Below are 23,098 nucleotides of genomic sequence, written 5' to 3' on the forward strand. Positions count from 1 at the left end.
ATTATCCTTCTCTTTGTGTAGGTACCAGTATGGCTATATTTCTGAAGTTCACACTAGCGCTTGGTGTGCTGTGAACGTTTGGGGAGCCGACAGAAAAGAGGGACTCGGTCCGCTACTCCGGCTGTCACTATCGTCCATGGCTGCTGCCTAATGGGAGGGATTGGTGCTTCTACTTTCAGCGCGACGTAAGCCCTGAAAACATAGCCAGAGCGCTACAAGAGCTCCTTCAAGAACTTCGTCTGTGCCTATTTAAGCGGCCTCCGAAAGGTGCAGGCTTAAATGCGGATGAAAATGTGAGGGGCCCAATGAAGGAAAGTTTGCCCCACTGAAGCTAGGAGCAGTCAGTGTCGACGAGCAGTGCCGGGGCGTCGCCGGTGAGTGAAAGCGCCTCAGCGAGAGAAAGGACTTCATAGAAACGATCCACGAGTACCTTCCTCCACGGCGAGAAGCTACGATACGAGTGGAAGGCGTATTCCCGTGCTACTGAAAACCGACCTGGCAGATGCCAAGCACGTTAGAGGCAACAGGTAGTTGCTTTTTTCTCTTTTTTATGTTCCCGAAAAAAAAAACAAGGCCAGCGTGATTCCCACTTTTTTACCTTTGGTCTTAACGCTTCATTCTTCACCTTTTTTTCGACGTTTATTGTTGGTCATCTCGTATCACTCATGCGTTTGTATCGTTTTCGGTGTTTAAGACTTGCTTGGTCATGACTGTTTAGTGTTGTAGAGCTCATTGCTATACATTTGTTGAGTTTTTTTTTCGGATAGCCATGATATTATGTTAAGTGGCTGCTATCGTGCTTCTTGTGTTAGATTTTTTCAATGATCTATTCTACTGCGTGTTCGTGATTACACGGATGTTACGGCGTGTTGGCTTACATAAAGGCGGGTTTTGGCGCGAAATAAAATTGAGTTGCAAGTTGGCGCTGATCCTCTCGTGTTTGTCTCTCTTTTGCCCAAGTTTTTTTCCCCCTTTTTCCTCCTGAATCATGAACCAACTAGCCGAAACTAGAGTTCTTCCTGCTACAAAGCTGCGCTGGGCTCTCGATAATATTATTGCTGCGTTTAACTCCTAGGGTTTATTCCATAGTGGCAGTAGTGGTAGTAGCCCGAGACTTTATCAAGCATAGCACCTAGACGCTTAAGCCGTCGATGGCCTGTTGCACAAGCAGGCGCTGTTCGTCTTCGTCTTCAACTCCAAGCCAGTCCAGCCAGGTCCCGACAGTGTGGGAAGGGATGGGAAAGAAAGCCGTTTGCAGAGCAACCGTGCAAGAGAATAAACAGTGGAAGACCCTGGTATAAGAAGCAGGGCAGTTGGGACAACAAGGATCGTGACGGAGTTTGCAAAGATGAAGCAGTGCAGGTGTGACAAGTGTGGCGAGTTGTATTTGTCGAAGGAATGTGAGCCTCCCGCAGGGAAAGACTAAGGTGAGGGTCGGGGTAGAGTTTATGGTCAAGGCGGAGAGCGTTGTAACACTCTTATTAGCATTGTATACTCATGGCAACGGATGCAAATGGATGATCAATACTTGCCACAAAGGGTACAGCTAAGAGATCAGAAACTGAAAATGAAGCTTTTCAAACGCTTCATGGATTGCATAAACCATGACATACTTTTCAAAGAGTTGTAGATATCCGGCTTCCGTGGAATCACCCTCTGATCTTGAAGTCATATTTGGCTAACTGTCAGCAGTTTGTTCAACTTGGGACACATTTCTCTTATATAAAGCCGATCTTAAAAGTTGTAAACTCATTTAAATTACTTGGTGTAGACGTAGCGGAACAGATGTCATGGGATGCTCATTCGGGTCACAGATTCGCTACTAAGGTTAACATTTTTTATGCACAATGCACTCTTGTACTCGCACAAACAAAACTGTCAATTGATGTGGGGAACTACAACCCTAAAAAGGAAAGAATGCTAGGAAATATTCTTAACGGTCCTTATGACCGTCCGTCTCCACCGCTCTTTCAGAAACATAGCATAATGTACACTCCCCGTTAAAAGTAATTCGAAGGCGACATTGTCGAAAAATATTAATTTCTTTAAATCTAAAGCATAACAGTCCATGTTTGTTGGTGCACATTGCAATTCGCACAATTACAATCAGGCTGCCCATATGTATTCAAGGATACATGAATTGGGGGGGGGGGGGGTGGGCAATGATTAAATTTTTTCGTTAATATTGCCTTCCATTCACTTCTGACGACACCTGTACACTCTGCCAAAAATACACAGCCCACCGCGCACGGGTGCGGGGCTGAGTTGTGGCGTGCCGGACACCCAGGCGCGCATGACGCACGGGTATGGAGAGAGAGGGAGAAAGGTTCTCTCGCTCTCGGGCGCGCAAAGAAGGTCGAGATTCGCTGGCTTGGTGATACTAAGTACGGAGTCCCCGTTATTACTTCGCTTGCGTCGCCTGTGCGAGGGCGCGTGCACCGCTGCAAAATAACGCGTCACTGTCGTCAGGCGCGCCGAAACCGCCGTCGCTGACGGTCAGAGTGTTGTGGCCAGTAGAACATAAGCAGTTAAAGCTCTATTTCTATACTGCGGCCTGTGCGTAAAAAAGTTCCCTAGAAGAGCCCTGGCGCGTTCCGCGTGCAAAAATAAGAGTGTTTTAAGATCGTTTCCTGTTTTGAAGCGAGTCGTTCTGCCAGTCATGAGCGAGAAAAGTGTTTTCGACCCTTTTATGACCTTACTGTTTGCTCCCTGTCATGTTTGTAAAGCTGCCTTTTGCTTTTTCACCGCTTCCCGGCAGAGTATTCAAGCTTTTAGCGAGCGCATGCTATTTCAGTTCGGAAGCCACCCCAACAAGACGCATCAATATACGAAAGCACTGCGACGTCTCTGACGGAGTAAGCGCACTCCTGGCGCACCGTATTTTATTTACTGCCTGGAGCTTGCAGTGTTAGGGACATGTATCGAACCAATAGCGCGAACTTTCGTACTAAGATTACGCTGCTGTGAAGGTATAAGAAAATTATGTCAGGCCAATAAGAGTCCAATTACACCACAACTGAACCGTCAACAGTTCTTTTGTGCCCAATGCACTGCTTTATTGCTAAAAACAAAGCGACGTGGAAGCAGCAATGCAATAATGCCTATTTGTTTACAAACTTTAAGGTATTAAGAAAACAATAAGTGGAACACGAATTTCAGGCATGTATTTCTCATACTTTCGCAGCGTCGTCGAGTTCGATTTATCCCATTCCTAAATAATCCCGCCTAGACTAGCATAGGATGTCCAGAAAGCATAGGGTGTAGAGAAATGCGACAGTGTCAAGGAAACAAAGGTGAGGGTGTGAGCATATCCGTTGTGGTGCTTGTAATTGTTGCGGTCTGCTTGTGTTGTCAGAGAGCTTTTACTGTTGAAAATAAATGGACATAAAAATTTACGAACCAATCCCGTGTTTCATCCCGCAAATCTTATTAGGAATCCTGGCGTGAGCTATAAACAGCTCCTGAGGTGTTCACTTGACTACTCTAGTCTGTTCCTCACTGCGTAGCGAAGATCTCACATTAGTTTTTTTCTGTAATTCTCAATAATAAATTTTTAGATCTGCCGCAAATTCATTTCAAAGGCACCATCTGCGAAACTTCTCCTAGAGGCAACCAGACACTGAAAATTTGAAGTAAATGAATCGATACTTGCACAAATATATTCATGCATATATGACGCAGCCGCAACGCAATTTGGAAAGACGTCATCTTGCATTTCAGGCTATTTCATGCGAATGATTTCAGTGACTTCTGTGTCATCACTGCAACCTTTAAGTTCTCAAAACTACGTCTCAACTTTCTTGTACCTGCGACGTGCTCCAGCCGTTTCATCTAACTTCTTGTACATTTTCTCTCCAGCAGAGTTGAAGGCAGAGCGCGAATGGAGTCGAACTACTGCTCACAACAAACGCCACTCAGTGATCAGGTGCTGCTTCCATGCTGCCATGTTTTCTCCAAGTTTTATAATGAAGCGAAATTTCAAGCCACAAATTGGCTGACACGCTCTATATACCTAATAGCTAGTGATAACGTTTGGCAACTTTCTGCCGCTTATTACCCACCAGTCACATGCGCACATTTGTAAAGAAAGGAAGAGGGCTGATCAGGAAAACTGGGATACCAAGCAGCATGATATATTCTCCAACACGAAAATAAACAAACAAAACTAAACACACGTTAGTTTGTTGCTATCGTCCAGCTAGAGCAAAGAAGTCGTCTGATCAGGCAGGGGAGCAGGTAGTATGGTCCGCTCGAGCGATGCCACGAGAATGCGAATAGTTTCACTCTGTATAGCTGGCAAGAGCCGAAGAGCCATAGCCGAAGATCTTGGGTGCTGCGAAGCAGCAGTGGACCGCGCGATAAAAGCCTACAATGAGACAGGGAACGTTAGTGATGCACCACGGCAAGGACAACCTCCTGAAACGTCCAGAAAAGAAGACCTAAGCATCGTTGCGGCGGTGAATTGCGAGCCTTCGCTGAGCGTGCAGCAACTGAAACTGGAACTTCGTCTCGACGTCTCACTATGCACGATCTGCCGAAAGTTGCACCGGGCTGGACTGCGAAGTATAGCCGCATGTCAGCGGCCCTTCATGTCAGAAAGAGATTAGGCAAGCACGCCTAGAACTCTGCCGGAACCATCTCTCCTGGGGCGAGCAGAAGTGGAAGCTTGTCATATTCAGTGGCAAATCCACATATGTGACTGGATGGAACCAGCAGCATCGTGTCTAGAGACTGCTTGGTACACGGTAAGTCTGGTTTTAAAGTGAACACACTCAGTCGAGCCCTATTCGAAGCGTTATGCGTTTATAGCTCAAAGTGCAATCGTAGGCATAGTCATAGTGAAGATCCTGTTAGTGGGGCTTTTTCTAACGAATGACAGTTTGGTCTCATAGCGCCCCCTGCAACCTTTAATGAAGGTGAATAAAAATAGGGTGGTTGAAGTACAAAGGACAGCCTTGTCATATCTATGCGATTCAGAATCTGCCTCAGAATATGCAAAGAAAGCTCTGACCTACTATCCCATAAAAAACATTGCCAAGAAAACCTGGTTACTATGTGACCTTTTCACGCTTGTTAGTCGGCACAACTTGCCATTTTTTTTGCTTACGTAGAAACTTGCGGCGTATATACTACAAAGTTCATAACTTGACCAATTTTGCTTTTTTATAGTAATGACATATGTAAGAGCTTACACTTACGGCTAAGATATTTGGTGACGCCTGTATTATTTCGGAAAAAACTGCAAATATTTATGACAGTTGCATTTTGCAATCCAGCCTTATCAAATTTGTGGGTTTGAACCATACAAAACGTATAGTTCAGATTGCTCTTCTTTTGTTGTAGTATGCTCACTAAGAATATTCTACAAAATACACATTTGTTTATCTTTTCTTTCATTTAACACGCAACAATTAACCTCGTTGATGCAGTTGTTACTAAACCATCTAAAACATTCAGCATTTATTAGTCATCTCTTGCACTATGATTATACCTAACACGCAACAAAATACATATAACAGGGATTTGTCGCAGCGCAACCGAAACTGGGATAACGACACAGAAGAATCACGACTGAACGAGCGCTCCACTTTCAAAAAAGAAGAAGACCCGCGTGGTGTGGCAAGGAAGTTCGATGAGTGCAGCAAGTTGGCTGCACAGAGCACAGAATTCTTATGGCACAGAGCCGGTCTGTCCCTTCCGTCAAGGAAAAGAAACCAGACAACACCCAGCAAGGTCGGCGTTTTGGGCGACATCACCTTATAGGATGAAATCCGTTGAATCTTTTAAAAGGGATCCAAATTCTGCTTTGAGCCTGCTTCAGGGAAGCCGGAACTACTGGCCGTGATGCATCACATTGCAGGAAGAGCGAAGCAGTCACATTTCAAAGCGCCTTCCTCAGCACAAAAATGTGTTTAGCTTTCCTAAGCAGCATGGCCTCATGGTTGCACAATCCGACAAAGGAGGATGTTTTGCACTGCTACCGAAAGGAAAATATGAAGAGAAGGCCATACAATCCACCCTAAGAATTTCAAGAAGATTAAGCCCTAGAAGCGACAGCAGAAGAGCACAGCAATTAGCATGTTACAGAACCTGCACTGTTGGAACTGCCGCGCTCGTCCTGTCATGAATGTTCTCTATCGTTGTCCTTGTTTCGTTCGCGCTGCGACAAATTCCTGTACTATGTATCAACATCAACTGGCCCAAATTTCAGTACTTCTGTACGTAACAAATGCACGGCCCCAAGTTTACTTAAACATCAAGTTCGCATGTTCAGTTTGGATTCGGGATCAAATGTCACAAAATATAATAATTATATAATATAATAGAACATATATAGATGATATTTATTCACGTTCTTTTAGCATAGCAATTCTCAAAGCATCGCTCAGCCTGTCGGCTTTTAAGAAGCGAAGGTTACTAGGGCTGTCCTTTCATTCACCGATTACATCACAGCCGTTACTTATACACTACATCTTATACTCCTCCAGCCGACTGAAGCTTTCCGCACTTGAGCTGCACCTTCCAAGTCCAACCCAAGTTTTGCCGTACTAGCCTCCTTTGTGATTCACCATTATTTCCAGCATCACTGCATTGCCGGACACCATTCATTCCATAAAAATATTAAGCATTTGTTCAAAATCTGACATGCGTTGCAAGACCAATTTCATGCGGATTGTCTCATTCGGTTTGTAAAAAATGGTTAAGTATTTTATTTATACGTGTAACAAGAGTTTATCCATTTATTTCATTCCTGCCTTTCTATTCGTATTATAAAGTTCGAACAGCAGAGTTTGTTTCCTTTGGAACCCTCCTCCCCCAAAACTAACCCACAGATTCATGCAGTGCACGCCGCACTCCGGCAAAATCTAATCAACACCCAACCTCGCACAAGCTGCTAGCCTACAGTATACGCTCACTCTGGATTAAAAGGCTCAGTGTTTCAGTTGGACCGCGTGTTTAAAGTCTACAAAAATGTTCAATCCGGCACCCAACCTTGCATTCCAGCTGCGATCCGCAGTACATCCACCAGGTGGCGGCGAGCGGCCGTTCTGCCATTAGTGTTTGGGGCGCCATCAGCGCGGAAGGACTTGGACCACATTGTGTGATAAGATGGGGCACTGAATGGCGAAAACTACGAGCAAATTATTGAACAAGTTTTGGGACCATTTGCTCCGGAAGGACCCTATCCTGGTGGATTTTTATTTTTCAGCAAGACAGAAGTCCCATCCACACTTCCAGGTGAGCGACTACATTCAACGCAAACTGCGGCACATTATTAATGCGAAAGCATTACTTGCCTATGTCGACGATTTCGTGTCGGCAAAACGTTCGGCAGCGATTCCTCTGTTCGTGTGAGTTAAGCGAAAAATAATGATCGTGTGTGCTAGAGGACGATGTGAGGATGATGAACGTGAAAATGTCAGACGTCACAGTAGTATCGGACGTCGATATAGTGCGAGGACGTGAAAACAGTACTAGGCGTAAAATCTGGCGTACTGATAGCGCATGCGCATGTTTTAAACACTGCATTTTTCATGTATCGCTGATCAGCCACGCAAGCAGCCGTCGGCAGATCACATCTCCATCGGCCTATAAAAAGGCAATGTATCAATAAAGGTTCTGTTCCAACCTGGCGTTCGACTAATACACAACAGCTGGCGACGAGGCAGCGACGGTGATGGCCGTCGGCAGGATCGGCGAGTATCGGCGAGTATCGGCGAGTATCGGCGCGGCAAGAACGCGTCCTGGGACGATTACGTCGAGTGCCTGGAAATGTTTTGCGAAGCGAACCAGATAACGAAAGAAGAGCACGCCGAGAGATTAGAGACCGTGCTATCGCGTCTGCAGAAGGCACAGTTACGAGTAAACAAGGACAAGTGCGGATTTAACCAGACGAGCATCGAATTCTTGGGTCACAGGATAGATGACGCAGGAATACATCCGAGCCGGAGCAAGACAGACGCCATCCAGCAAGCGCCTGCGCCCGCAAGCAAAAAAGAGCTGCAAGCCTTTTTGAGATTGCTGAATTTTTACAGCAGTTTCCTCAAGGGCAGGACTGAAGCGGCAGAACCTCTTTATCGACTGCTCGACCATGAACACGAATGGAAGTGGACAGGTGAGCATCAGCGGGCTTTTGAGAGGCTGAAAAATTTACTCAACTCAGACTCCGTACTTGTGCAATACGATAGCAAGCGTCCTTTAATTTTGTGCTGCGACGCATCTCCTGTGGGGGTCGGAGCAGTGCTAGCCCATCGTGTGGATGACGGGAAGGAGCAGCTAGCCCATAGCTTATGCTTCTCGCACTCTTGGCGTCAGTGAACGTAACTATGCTCAGAATGATAAAGAAGGTTTGGCTGTGGTCTTTGGCGTAAAAAGGTTGCACCAGTACCTAGCTGGACGAGAACTTAGTGATAACAGACCACAAGCCGTTACTCGGCCTGTCTAACACGGCCAAGCGAGTGCCCGAAGTTGTGTCGCCCAGAATGCTTCGTTGGATTTCACTTTTGTCAGCGTATAACTACCACCTTGAGTACAGACGAGGCCAAAGCAACTCCAACGCCGATGCACTCAGTCGTCTGCCAGCTCCGGAAGACGAGGACTAGCCAAGACCGCCTGGGGACATGCTCTTGTTGGAAGCGTTCGACTGCGCACCGCTGCAAGCGGCGGACATTGCTGCGCTGATCAAAAAGGGCTCAGGTCTATCCCGGGTAAAGGAATGGCTACTCAGTGGCTGGCTGTCAACACAAGTGGGCAGCAAGTTTGCGCCAAATGAGGTGAGACGGTCGGAGTTTTCATTGCATCGTGATTGCATACTGTGGGGGAATCGCGTCATAGTTCCTACCGCAGCAAGACAGAATGTGCTTCAACTCCTGCGTGCAAATCATCCAACGATCAGTGCCATGAAAGCATTAGCTAGAGGGCTCATGTGGTGGCCGAAGATGGACCACGAAATTGACGAGTTTGTTCGGCAGTCTCATCCATACCACAGTAACCGGCAAAGCGATCCCAAGGCTCCAGTGCATTTTTGGATCAAGCCAGATCAGCCTTGGAGTCGGCTGCACATTGATTTCGCTGGCCCAATTAAGGGAGAAGTTTTCTTAGTCGTGGTAGACGCGTACAGCAACTGGGCTGAAGTCGAAATGATGCCATCCATGAAAGCTACGGCTGTCGTCAACAGCTCAAAGATGTTTGCGACACATGGTGTACCAGATGTTATCGTTTCAGATAACGGCAGAGCTTTCACTAGCACGGAGTTGCAAATGTTTTTGAAGTGTACTGGCGTGCGTGCTATTTTCACTCCACTTTATCATCCAGCCAGCAATGGTAGGGTGGAGCGGATGGTAAGAGAAGCTAAAGAAGCATTGAAGAGGCAGCAGGAAGGTTCGACGCAGTGCAAGATTTCCCGGTTTCCGTTTAAGCAACATACGACGCCACATTCGGTCACGGGAAATTCTCCGGCAGAGTTAATGTTCAGACGAAGACTGAGGTCAGCGTTACACAGACTCCATCCAGACCGGCAACACGCGCCTGAGATACAACGACCGGAGACTAAGACGTTTCGTGTCGGTGACGCGGCATACGCTAAAAGCTTTTGTCCAGGTCCAAGGTGGAAGGCTGCCAGGGTTGTGGCAGTCAGAGGTCCGGTGTCGTACGCGGTACATCTAAACAACGGTGAGCTTCATCACAGGCCCGCAACCAGCTGAGGAGCGCCTGGACGCGGCTCGAAGTTGGCCCAGTCACAAGTGAGGATTGCCACGTCAGCCTTCCTCCTACAGCCAGGCAGCCACAGCCGCAGTCTGCTAGCCCAGAAGCAATCCCTGGGGCGAGTCCAGGCCAAGCCACCCAAGTAGCGGTCGAGCCGCGAAGATCAACCCGTGTTCGACGACCTGTCGTGCGTTATGGCATTGATGTCTAGCAGTCAGTTTTGGATTGTGCAAATAATCTTAGGAGAAAGGAGTGTCGTGTACTGGTAGCGCATCCGCATGTTTTAAAACACTGGATTTTTCATGTACCGCTTATCAGCCACGCAAGCAGCCGTCGGCAGATCACATGTCCATCGGCCTACAAAAATGCAGTATATCAATAAACGTTGTTCTGTTCCAGCCTGGCGTTGGACTGATACACAATATTAAAATTGCGGGAAAAAACACAACCACGTGACAGAGAATAAAATTTCTTCGTGCAGCAAATTTGATTGATACGGAGTAATGAATTATTAGAGGCAAAAAGGTTATTTAGACGCCAAAGTGCGAGGACGTGAAAATAGTGACAGACGACAAAATTGTAAGTAAAAAATGAAGCAGACTGTCAAAAGAGAAAAAAAAAATTCCGCCACCGTCTGTAAGACGTTGAAGTAACGAGTCGTTCGGTAGCGCCATCTATCGTCCATGTGCTGTATTGCAAAGCGATTAGGCTGCTTTTCCACACCTTACGGCGAGTGGCCGCCTACCGTCTAGAGGTCGCATATTTGTTACCAATTTGGGCCGAAAAAGATTTTCGACTCTTTGGAAGGCTATTTTTCCTTACCTCAAGGCGGTAGGTCCCCGATCGCGATGAGGTACGAAATTGTGAGCTTACCAGTGCTGACGACATGGCCGCCAGGTTAAGCCTAACCATAACTAAATATCAATCTAGTTAGACAATATTGGTGTCTAACGTGACCTACTCATCGAGCCTTTACGAATATCTATTAGTCAGATCAACACGTTATCGCATAGTCACAGGCACCCTACAAGCTTAGTAGAAGATATATGGCAACAATGGCAGGGAAAATTTACGCTATACCCTATGAGGAACAAACGAAAAGTCCATACTAAATACAGAGAATCAATGAACACCATTCTTTGGACAGCCTGAAAAGTAATATTCTGATAGCCATCATAACTCGTGTACGCGTGCATTATATTGCGATTAATGTTTTCGAACAGAGCTTATTTTCTCAAAGCCTTATGACGCCTGCGACAAAGCATCGTGGCCGGTGCTTTTCAACTGAACAAGTTGCCAGCGAATTTCTGTCAGGAAACAAAACTAATGTGAAACGAGTTAAACCTTTGGTACACGATGAGTGAACAACCCGGAGAATGGAGAGCGACCTACCTAATGAGCAAACCCTTCTATGAAACTACATATATCCTCGTTAGGCCATATCGTGGCCGTCTGTGTCACAGTTTTTACTGTGTATGTGTAGGGGTCCAGGCGGAGACAAATGCTAGTAAAGGGGGCGCGTTGCGTTTGGTGTTGAATTAAAATAAGTAACGAGACACTACATATCATGTTTACAGCCATTTGTAATACGTAGCTTTCTTGCTGTTAGCGTTGATAGTGTGTTCCTTCAAACTTTCGCGGGTCTCATGCAGAACGGAGAAAGAATACGTTCAGGATGAAGTACTCTTTAAACCATACTCTCGAAATCACAGAAAACTTTGGTAAGCATTTCGCCCGCTTTCAGTCATAAAATTTTTGAAATAAGTAATCAATCGAATAGAGTGCGATAAATATTTTCGCATGAGAGTGTGGGTCGTTTCGTAAATTTTCATTGCCAGTGCAGAGGTGACACTGCTTTCTACCTTTTGATGTTTGCTGCAGACAGAACAGGAACTCTCAGTAGCAAAATTCCACTAAACTACTCAAGAAAGGGGTTCAGAACTCACAGAACAGTGTCACCACAAACATTTACGCAGTCCTGTAAAGACGCTGGAGGGAAATCTCTGTCGTGCATTAGTGAACAAAAATTTGATCTCGTACAAAAGTGCTGAAAGAATTTTGAAGCTTATGGCACAAATCATAACACAATAATAAACTATAATGATGGAATGGGAAACCTAGAGATACAAGGGGAAGAAATAATGCCGTTCAAAAAGGGCGCACCACACCAGAGTGGTTTGTAGATTGGCAATAAGCAGCCGCATCCCAAAAATTGATATAAGTACTTTTACCTGCATCAGAGAAGTCAGCACTGGCAACGCCTGGCTATGATTAGTTCGTTCATAAATTAGCCTTTTCCTGAAAATGTCGGGGCCAAGCGCCCTTTTTCTGACGTGTTTGCTCTCTACAGCTTCAGAACTAATCATTTTTTATTACAGTGTTACTTTACGCTTCACCTGTGAGCCCAGATAGTCATGGCCAAATTGCGTGGAACAAACCTCATTCAGTAATCATGCCATATCTCAAAGTTTTTCTGCGTTTCCACTTTGCCTGCGCCGATCCCAAGGAGAGTGCGGAAGTGTTTGGAGGAACGCGGCATAATGCAAATTCCATGGCCCCCTAAAAGGCACCGACCTGAACATGATGGAGAATGTCTAGGGTGTTATCAAGCGCCAACTGCCTGGCCGTGCCTTTGAGATCCAGACAAAGCAGCGGCTAAAGACTGCAGTTGTTAGGAAATGGGGGCGTCTTGAGTCCCGCAGACATTGCTCAACGTTTGTACGCATCACTTCAGGGACGGCTCTAAGACGTAGCGAATTCAGGAGGCGCATTCCCTCGACACTGAAGAGCCTGCGTTAAAGACGGATGCGGCTCAAGAACCCAGCGAAAAATGCCGTTCAAAACGACCTTCAAACAAAGAGAGGGGGGGGAGTGGGGGGGGGGGGGGGGGCAGGTAATGGCCTACACTGACTGTCCTCACATCGCGGGCACAGGCAATCACATGAAATCGGCTAATGTGCTGGCTCAGGTGTCTAGCCGATGAGAGAAGAAAAGTTTGCAGTGGTTTAGCTCTGGTTAAATCTGGAGGATTGCGAAAACAACGAGGATAGAGAGAGAGAGAGAGCCGATGCAGAGCGCGCGGCAGCGAAGGCGGCCCCGGCAGCGTGTTTATTTTTCAGCGCAAGCCCAGCCAGGCCACTGCTCATTGGCTCGCTCTACTGTTCACGTCACTTCCGCTCCAATTAGTACGCAAGCATTAAAAGTAAATGGCTGTTCTAAAGAACTATCTGCACAAACGTTTCATATGCCTACAAAATATAATGAATCTTTGAGAAACTAGATTTGAACGTTTAGTTTGATTACGTGACTAGAATGCAATCACGTGACATGGCGTCACTTTTGTCAACAGTCAAAATGGCCGCTTTAAAGGTTGTCGTGGCAAGTCACGGTAGAGTGTCACGGTTACAGGTTCTAGAGCACTGTATCACGGTGTTTTCAGGCAGTTGTAAGCAAGTGGTTCCACGACCAGTGCAAGCCGCCTAGTTGGATCCAGGATACTTGCCTCTGAATGGTTAAAGTGCGCCGATTCCAAGGTGCTATGTAAGCCGCGCAGTTGGATGCTAGATATGCGTATTGCATTGGTCTTCAAACCGACGTAGAACCTACGTGGTGGCGATGTCACGAAGCGTTTGTGGCCGTGCTGCAAGCGTTTATAATTCCTGTGAGGATCACCACGGACAGCGACGAGTAACAGCTGCTCACCTTGGAGAAAGGAGGCTGTCATGGTGAATTTCCTGTGCGTGCATAAGCTACACAGCACAGTGACAGTGTCCGAGAAGTGAAAGTGGTTGCGGTCGGAGCAAGTGCTTCTCCGCCGAGGCAGAGAAGTGCGCACGTGCGAAGGCTCACTACGCATGCAGTGTGTTCCGAATGCTGAAATGAACTTGGCGTTGTGCAGCTAGTCGTACTGGTTGCAGTGATCGCGACTGAAGCGAGCGTTGTTATACGCATATCTCTTTTGCAATAACTGTCAGCAGAGAGGAAGCCTGTTTACACTTTACAGTGACAACTACTGTGCACTGCCAGGGAAACGCTCGTTTCATCCTGTCTTTTCTCTCGTGATCGTCATTTTTTGCGCCTTCCCTTGGCCAAATTTTTTTTTCTATCACAAATGTAAAACCACTGCTGTGTGCTATTTTGAATAACTCACTAATAATTTAAAATATATAACCTTAGCTATTTGAAAAATGTGATTTTGTAATTATGACGGTTGTTAGCAGCTTGCACTGCAGCCTGGCTTGTTCCACTCAGTGTGTTCGACCCGATAGAGGATTCGTGTGCAGTGTGCAAGTTAGCCTGAATGCAACTACTGTGCGCATATATTTATTTATTTGGAATACTGCCAGCCTCTGGTTAAAACTTTAGCAGAGGGGCATTACATGTATCATAGTAAAGGATGACATTCCTAAAAGCGGCTGTGCAAAGGACATATTTATATGCCGTGATATTACTTGAAATAGAGGAAAGTTCTCGATGACCATATTATGCACAATAGAGCATTTTATTGGTTTGCCCGAGTGAACGAGTCAATAGGCACTTTATTAGATCAATTTATTTTAATATTTATTATACCTAAACGGTCCTAGTGGCAATACCTGAGCGGTGAACTTTGACATGGTGAGGCAAGTAGGAGCTTGATGAGTTTGCAATGTACTAATAAGGGAATAATTACTCATTAGCATCCAAGCGCAGCCATACAGCTGCAAAGAAAAGCTTTGTAGCTCTTTTTGTAGCCGTATGGCGGTGCTTGGGTGGATGCCAATGAGTAATGACTGCCTTATTAGAAATCATTTCAACCTTGAGGGATTCGTCTAAAATATTGGACCAACACCGCTCCCATTTCGAGCTCGCCCCATCATATGCTAGCCATCCCGGTTCGCATACTTGGTAGGGCAACTGCCCCGGTGAGGCAGTAGTCCCGGGTTCGAACCCCAGACTAGGGTAACTTTTCCTATAACTACTAAGTTTCTGTGGAACCTGAGTAGCTTTCTTTTGTAGCCGTATGGCTACGCTTGGGTGGGTGATAATGAATAATTACTCCCTTATTACAAACGTTCTCCACACTGGGGGATTCCTCAAAAATATTGGACTTACACTGTCATTAACTGCATGGATTTCTACAGTGACCAGTTCGAAGGACAAGAGGTTAGTAAGCATAGCCTTGCGAGATGGAAGACCATTCTAGCTTTTCGTGGCGAAAACAAAATTGAATCTTGAAATGCAATGGCATAAGTTAAGGGAGGGACAGTGCTTGTGCAGCTAGTGCAGAAGGAACCATGAGCAGGAAAAGATTAGTTGGTTATGTGACTGTAAAGAGCAAAAAAAAACCTGCAGTTTCTACATGAGACGAAGAAATTAGAAGATTCATCTTTAGTGCTGTGACGCTGGAGCTTCTACAATAGTCTGAGAGAATAAAACAAGCAGCTCAGTTCTGAATTCATCCCAGGATCAGAAAAATTAGATTTGTGCCATGTGGCATAACAATATTCTGCTGATGCCGCACAGGAGTTTTGAATGCAAGCAACATGGAAGACGGTGACACTAAGGACATGCTGTGGTATAAATATCCTGGGCTGTGGGTAGTTGTATAAGTTGTATAAGGTAGTTGTATCAGGAATTGCTCCAAAGCGGCCTAAACAGGATTGAAAGCCAGTGTTCCACATGGCTAATGACGCTCAATGTAACAAAATGCAAATACATGCAGGTATCATGCAAGCGCACTAATATCGACTACACGTATTCACTCAGTTCAACCATCCTCACTAAAGCCGAATCATACCGGTATCTTGGAATCCATATCACGAGCAACCTCACTTGGTCCGAGCACATCACGAAGATTGCTGCTGATGCATCGAAAACACTCGGCTTTATCAGACGTCACCTCAGTTTCTCCCCTTCTTCCATTCGCAGCCTAGCCTACAAAACTTTCGTCCGTAGCAAACTTGAATTTGCATCCCCAATATGGAACCCACATCAAGCCTACTTAATAGCCAGCCTAGAAGCCGTCCAAAACCGTGCAGCCCGCTTTATTTCCTCCAACTATGACACCCACTCTAGCATTACCAAAATAAAATTATCTGCCGACATGGAGCCTCTCGCGCATAGGCGTAAAATTGCCCGTTTATCATTATTGCATAAATTGTACGATTGTTTTCCCTCACTTCGACACTCCCTTCTGCTCCCTCCCCTCCGAACATCACGCCCTCTTTTCAACTCCATGAGCATCCTAAGACTCCATGGCTTCTCAAACGCATTTAACAAGTCATTTCTGCCTCTTGCCATTGAAGAATGGAATTCACTACCCGAACGTATTCTCACTGAACGCGATGCTCTTAAATTCCGCCAAATGCTGTCATTTCACTTCAAATCCCAATGTGAGTGACTGTTGCCTTTGCGTTTTATTTTATGTTATGATTGTTTTATTTACTACTGCACCTGTCTGCCTGATTTATAAACGTATATTTCTTTTTTTCTCTTCCCCAAGCAACGATTCTTTCACTGCATACTTTTTTTCACTGTGTTTTTTTTTCACTGTTCCACTGTATATTTTTTTAACCTAATAATGTCATTACATGTTTCGATGTCCCCCCCCCTTATGTAATACCCCTCCAGGGGTCTTTAAGGGCCAATAAATGATGATGAAGGATTGTTAGGTGAGACCATGTTACATTGTCAGCCAGTTCAGGTATCCACTGAGATATGTGACAGTTACTACGTCATCTCCTTTCCTCAAAAACCAATTTTTTTTTTCAGTATGCAGTGAATATGCCTTTCTCAGTAAGGCCTTATAAGTGGGCAAGATGTAGTTATCCTGAAAGTAAAAAACGCTAGTGCATTCTTAATAACATTAGCAAACAGGCTAGTCGAGAGCATCCGAAATATTGTTCTGAGAGTTGAAATACTGTTATTGATTGCAGAGGGCAGATTCCATAGTCGTCAATGAAGGCATGTTAGGAAACACTGAAAGGAAGGTCATATTGTATTTAATAAAACCTCGGGCCCAAGGGCAATGCCTTGGGGACGCCCGAGATTGCAGGAAAAAAGCAGGACGCATAAGAATTAGTATGGGAATTCTGTCGACGGCTGGCTGTTAAATCTTGGAGTCAGTTTAGAGCAACTGGATCCAAGTTATAGCATGAGAAATTACGCCTTATTTATATAAATGAGGGATTTTATCACACGCTCTTTCAAAGCCCAGAAAAAAAAAGCATTAAGGGGGATGTTGCCGTTGAGGGAGAATGAGAGCAAGTTGGCTATCGCAGGAATGCTTTCTAAAGCCTTGCCAATTTGGATGAAACAACTTAATTGGCCATAACATTATAGCACCACAAGAGTATAATTTATGTTTACAATTGGGCGCACATGCCAATGGCACAAATAGGGTCATAGGTGCTGGGTGATGACTGGCAAGACACACACAGGGGCCAAGCTATGATGAGACAGGAGGCTATCTTCATGGCATGCACAAGATATATGTACACACTGTGTCCTGTCCTGCTGTTGCATTCTCCAAGTTTCACAGGGCTTAAGTGTGCTGTCGGGTGAACTGCTGGAAAGACGGCAAGTCGACGATGTACTAAGGACGAGAATGACAGAACAAGAATGGATACTGGGTGCGGTCGTGGTGGTGTTCTTTCCTGTCGTCTTTGTTCCTTGTAGCTTCACTAGCTCCACAGGCCTTGTTTTCCTATCCGCTGTTTCAAAGTGGTGTCAGGTAAAGCCAATTGTTATTCTACAACCACGAAACTGCTGTGCCATACAACATTCTTTTAATCAGCTTTCATAATTTGCAATGGCAAATTTACTTCATAAGTCGTCTAGGCAAATAACACAGCTGAATAACTTGTGTCATCATCAGGGCTTAAAATAACTATAATTTCATTTATATGGTCATGCCTCGTTAATACAGACCCCATTATGGATTCAAATTATGGACAGTATTTCTGGGGGCAAAACTTTTTCAATGCACTCACACCTCAATAACATGGAAACTCCCTCATAACACACTGGACAGAGTGAAAATAAATACAGCCCTTTGTCGCATAATTGTGCAGAGTGCAAAGACTGTTAAGACTTCTTGAATTTGAGTAGATAAGTCAAGCACAGCCTGAATCATATGCTTTTTTTACACAGTGTAATTGCCATCGTACTGCTTGTCGCACTGTGTGCAGAGAGTTTTGTGTTAACCCATGAACTGCCAGGCCCAGCGACTCCTCCTGCTCACACACTTTCTGGATGCCAAAGCACTTCTTTTCCTGGTGACAAAAGCATTGTCAGTGCTCGGCGACTCACATCCTGGCTCAAATTACTCATTGCAAAAAATAAATTAAGCTGCTTAACAATAAAGAACAGAGTCGCAAGCTTACATTATAGACTCACAGATGCCTTTCCGCAGCCCACAATGCTATAGCACTTTTTAAACAGAGTGCACCATGTCACAACCTAAACCGAGAACTACTCCTCTGACTCAGCCCACCATCATGCAGAGAAGTTTGTGTTGTCACCAATTTTTCACGCAAATATTTTTGCAGACATAGGTCCACATAGCAGGCAGGAAATAAAAAAAAACGACGCTCCACAAGAGACCACTGCACTACACACCGATGTTTTCGCACGTCGTAACCCGAGCATCCATAATCACAAAATGTACTGTATGAAGCAGCAACACGCCGAAGAATGGCGACGCTGTTGTTGTCGCGGAAGAAAACAGTTCGATGGCCGCGCAGCCAAGATCGCGTCACGTCGCGCACACAGCAGTTTCGAAGAACAGTACCTACACGAAGCGCGATCAAAATCGGTGATGGATACGTAACAGAAACAACGTCGTATAACAACGCTCGCTTCGGTCGCAATCACTGCAACCCGTACGACTAGCTGCACAACGCCAAGTTCATTTCAGCATTCGGAAAACACTGCGTGCGTAGTGAGCTTTCGCACGTGCGTATTTCTCTGCCTCGGCAGAGAAGCACTAGTTCCGACCGCAATCACTTTCACTTCTCGGACACTGTCACTGTGCTGCGTAGCTTATGCACGCACAGGAAATATACCATGAGTAGCCTCCTTTCTCCAAGTTGAGCAAGGTGAGGTGTTACTCGTCGCTGTCCGTGGTGATCCTCACAGGAATTAGAAACGCTTGCAACACGGCCACAAACGCTTCGTGACATCGACACCATATCTACCAATCACCACCAATACGCATATCTAGCATATAACCGCGCGGCGTACATAGCACCTTGGAATCGACGCACTTTAACCATTCAGAGGCAAGTATCCTGGACTCAACTAGGCGGCTTGCACTAGTCTTGGAACCACTTGCTTACAACTGCCCGAAAACACCGTGACTGCCGCGACGGGCGACGACCTTTAAAGCGGCCATTTTGACTGTTGAAAAAAGTGACGTCATGTCACGTGATCGCACTCTTGGGCGTCGTCTGCTCGCGTGCGCTTAGTCACGTAACCAAACTGAACGTTGAAATCTAGTTTCTCAAACATTCATTATGTTTTGTATGCATATGAAACGTTTGTATAGATAGTTCTTTAGAACAGCCATTTACTTTTATTGCTTGCGTACTAGTCGGAGCGGAAGTGACGTGCTCAGTACAGCGAGCCAATGAGCAGTGGCCTGGCTGGGCTTGCGCTGAAAAATAAACACGCGCCCCGGCACGCCAGCTACGCTCCGCTACCGCGCATGCGCAGCTGGCGAGCGCGGCGGTGGCACCTCTGAGTCACCCGCGCAGCGACGGCGGCGGCGCGCCAGCTGTGCGCCGTGTGAAGTACCTGCTCCTCGAGCATGCGCAGTATGGCCTTTCGTCAGCTCCGCGAAATTGCTCGGCGACTCGGGTAGTGTAGCTTTCGCAACAATAAGCGCGACATCAAGACCATCCATCAGCTTAACTGATAGGGCTGCCCTGGAAACGCGTTTGTCCCGGAGTTCTTGAGCCGTATGAGGCTATACTTTCAGCCTCAATCACCCAAGTGCACCAAGACTGTTTTTGCCCGGCTATTTATAGTCCGTTTATTGTGTATGTAGTCCCATTATCTCATTCCGTCATTTCGTATTTAGTGTAAATTTCCGGCAGAGCACCACAGAGAAGTCTTGAGAAGAAAAAAATTCCATCTTATTTTTTGTGTCGCCCTGAATGGCGGAATTTATAGATTGCAGAATCAACAAAAATATACCAGTGCTCAAGCGCTGCGGTCGCGCGAACCTGCATTCTTCGCCGAATAATTCCATTTCCATGTTTCGACCAAAACAGTGTATAATGAGGAGTATATGCGAATAAAATAAAGCGCGAACACTTCGCTCTACGGAACTACTGGCTTCGTTGTCTTTTCATAAAGTTTTAAGCCGGCCAGCTGCCGCGCGGCATCGCATCGGCCAAGCACTGTTCTTCGTCCAGAAATTTATGTTGAGAATTTTTCGATAGCTGATTTTCTTCCGAAGACGAGGGATCACGACTCTTGACCAAGATCACGGCGACAATTCATACGAGCAGCAGGATGAGGCAGAAGCCCCTAAACAGGACGAAGCCTCCAGCCCATCGGGAGTGCAGGAAAATAAAGAGGAGGAAGTCGACAAAATGGCTAATGAAGAGAATCTACTTGGAGATCCCCCTCCCTCGGCTTGGGCTTCCTCTATCTATTCCGATTCTCTTATCCTTCGGGGCAAGCGCCAAGGGATATGCCCTGAAACCAGTGTTCGATTCTATTCACGATTATATAATTTCATCTGGTAGATTCCTCTGCTAGAATGTGAATTCACAACTTCTCTTTCTCTGAATTTTTTGTTTTGTACAAATTCTAGCTCTGCGTCCCAAAATTTTAAATTTACTCCATTCCCTGTACATGAGTGCGTTTGTATCCGCTATGCACCCTGGCCAATCCCCCGCCGTGGGTATGTGCCATTCAGCCTGAGGACATCATCATCATCATCCAGCCCGCAGCTCACAGATCCTGCTCGCCGCCGCCTCGCCAGCCAATTCTTCAAGGCTCCCGCACTCTGCCATCGCTGTTTTCGCGCCGACCACCTGCGGTACTATGGATCCCTGAGGAGGAAAAGGGGTGCCTTAACGAGGGACGCCGCCACCGCGACCGGTGTGGCCTCCGCGGCAGGCGACCCCAAAGTGGAGTTCGCAAAGCCAACCGGGTTAGATGGAAAGGAGGAGGAGAAGCAGCAGGGCAGGTAGCCGCCGAAGAAGCTCGACCTGAGCGAGTTTTTTTGAAACGCTGGCGATTGCCAAGTGGACAACATGGTCTGCGCTTGAAGGCAATAGCGAGGATGCCGGAAAATAAAAATGGACGTTGCGGCGCCGCCCCCCCCCCTCCTTGTGGAGGAGCCGAGCCGCGGTCAGGGCCAGCCAGCCAACGTGCACATGATCCGCCCTGCAGACGGTCCGCCATGTTCGAGGGCCGTCTGGCTCTGCGAGCAGGCGAGCGCGGGCGTCAAGCACGTCCTGGAAAGTGCCCGTGCGGCGGCACAAAGGCAACCCTCGCGTCACCAGTGCCCTTCCTCCTCCGACATCGCGCAGGGAGCAAGTGCCCAGCCTAGACCTGGAAGACGCAGGTCGACTCGCCTTCAGTCCAAGACACGGGCAGTGTCAGCGGCCGAAGGTGCAGGCATGAGAAAAGAAGACGCTGAAGTTAGGCCACCTCCAGCCATGGGTGACCAACCAACCAGGGGCTCCTCGCATTGCCCGTGGCGCGAACTCAGCCGAACAGGCTCCCGATAAGAGAGGCCGGGGTAGGGCCACCGCCAGAGGAGCCCAACGAGGCCAAGCCGGCCGACAAATGGAGCACAGCCGCAGGCCCTGGCTGCAATCTGCTGGCGCGCTCCGCCGGCGACCAAGCCACCGCGATGGCTCAGTGCTTATGGCGCTCGGCTGCTGACCATAAAGATGCGGGTTCGATCCCGGCCGCGGGGCCGCATTTCGATGGAGGCTAAATGCTAGAGGCCCGCGTACTGTGGGATACCGGTGCACGCTAGACAACCGCAGGTGGCCGAAATTATCTGGCGTTCTCCACAACGGCGCCCCTCATTGCCTGATTCGCTTCAGGACGTTAAGCGCCATAGAGCACAGATGGTCGGCGACCGGCCGTCTTTGCGGCGTTTCAAATTATTGCAAGCACATGTACTTACGTTGAGAAAGTCTACTGCTCTGCCTCTGTGGCCTTCTTTTCCACCGAACGTCGAGCAGTTCACTTCGAGCGTGCAATCAACTCGTCGGAGATCGCTGCAAGCTACTCTTGTGACTGCCCAAGGTATGAGCGTGTCCTTCTGGCTGCAACACTCCGCCACTTAGAACTTCGGCCCCTTGCTGAAGCCAAGATTCAGGTTCCTTTGACTGATCCTTGATGGCAGAGGACAGCTATGAAGGCACTTTTAAAATTCTTGAAGGACTCAGGATTGAGTTTGTGTGTGTGCTCTGTGCACCCTGTTAGTAATGGCCTAGAGACGCGTGAAAAAATGATCTCCCTTTTCTATCTCTCCCTTCGTTCCCCCTTCCTACGTGTAGGGTAGCATACTGGGCATCGCCTAGCTAACCTCTCTGCATTTCCGTTAATCTTACGCTCTGTGAGCCGTTGGGAAAGCGCGCCGCCAGGAGAAGTACCAACTCATTCTCGAGATGCTACGCGCAGAACCACTACAACAGCAGTCCCACCATTCGGACCAGCGTATGGCATCCACTCCAACGCAAGATATCGAAGTCGATAACACTGAAACCCATCCTCCAATTTATTCTCATTGCCGCTAGAGCGAACCGGACGTCGTTGCTCTTGCTCTGGTTGAAGCCGAGCTCGGACACGTCAAGATAATCAACGAAGAACTACACAGAAGATTCCCCTCTCGGTGCGTCACTGCTATAGCCCGGGAAAGGCGCAAAAAGCTTACCAGGATGCCCTTGCTTTAGCAGTGGCGGCAAGAGTCTCCGAGCCGCCCAGCCTCCCACAATTTTCCGCGCAACCACCACCCCCCACACATTTGTCCATTGATCTCGAGGACATCATAAATTGTCTTCGTGCAGCTGGAATTGACGACATCACCTTGGCCTCATCTTTGCATCAAGCCCCTTAACTCTCGCCGTTCTTACGAAGATTTACAAAGCATTTGTAGTGCGCGTCAAACCACCTAAACAGCTTAGCCAACTTCCCTCTCCTGCAGCAAAAGGCAAAAGCGGCCAGCAACGAAGAGCTCGGTATGCGGAACACCAACGACTCTGCGCCCTTGGAGCCAAAATTCTTGGCCATCACATCTTGCTGGGCGGCAAACCTGCCAGCTGTCCTGTGGCTGACCTTCATGCGACCTGTGACTCAATCTTTGGCGAGGAATCGGCGCCTGTCAAAGATCCTCTTCATTCAAAAGTCCAGCTCGAAATCTACGAAACCCTTTACACTG

This window comes from Amblyomma mixtum, chromosome 5 (assembly GCF_055824585.1).
Source record: "Amblyomma mixtum isolate Tamu chromosome 5, ASM5582458v1, whole genome shotgun sequence".
Lineage (NCBI taxonomy): Eukaryota > Metazoa > Arthropoda > Arachnida > Ixodida > Ixodidae > Amblyomma > Amblyomma mixtum.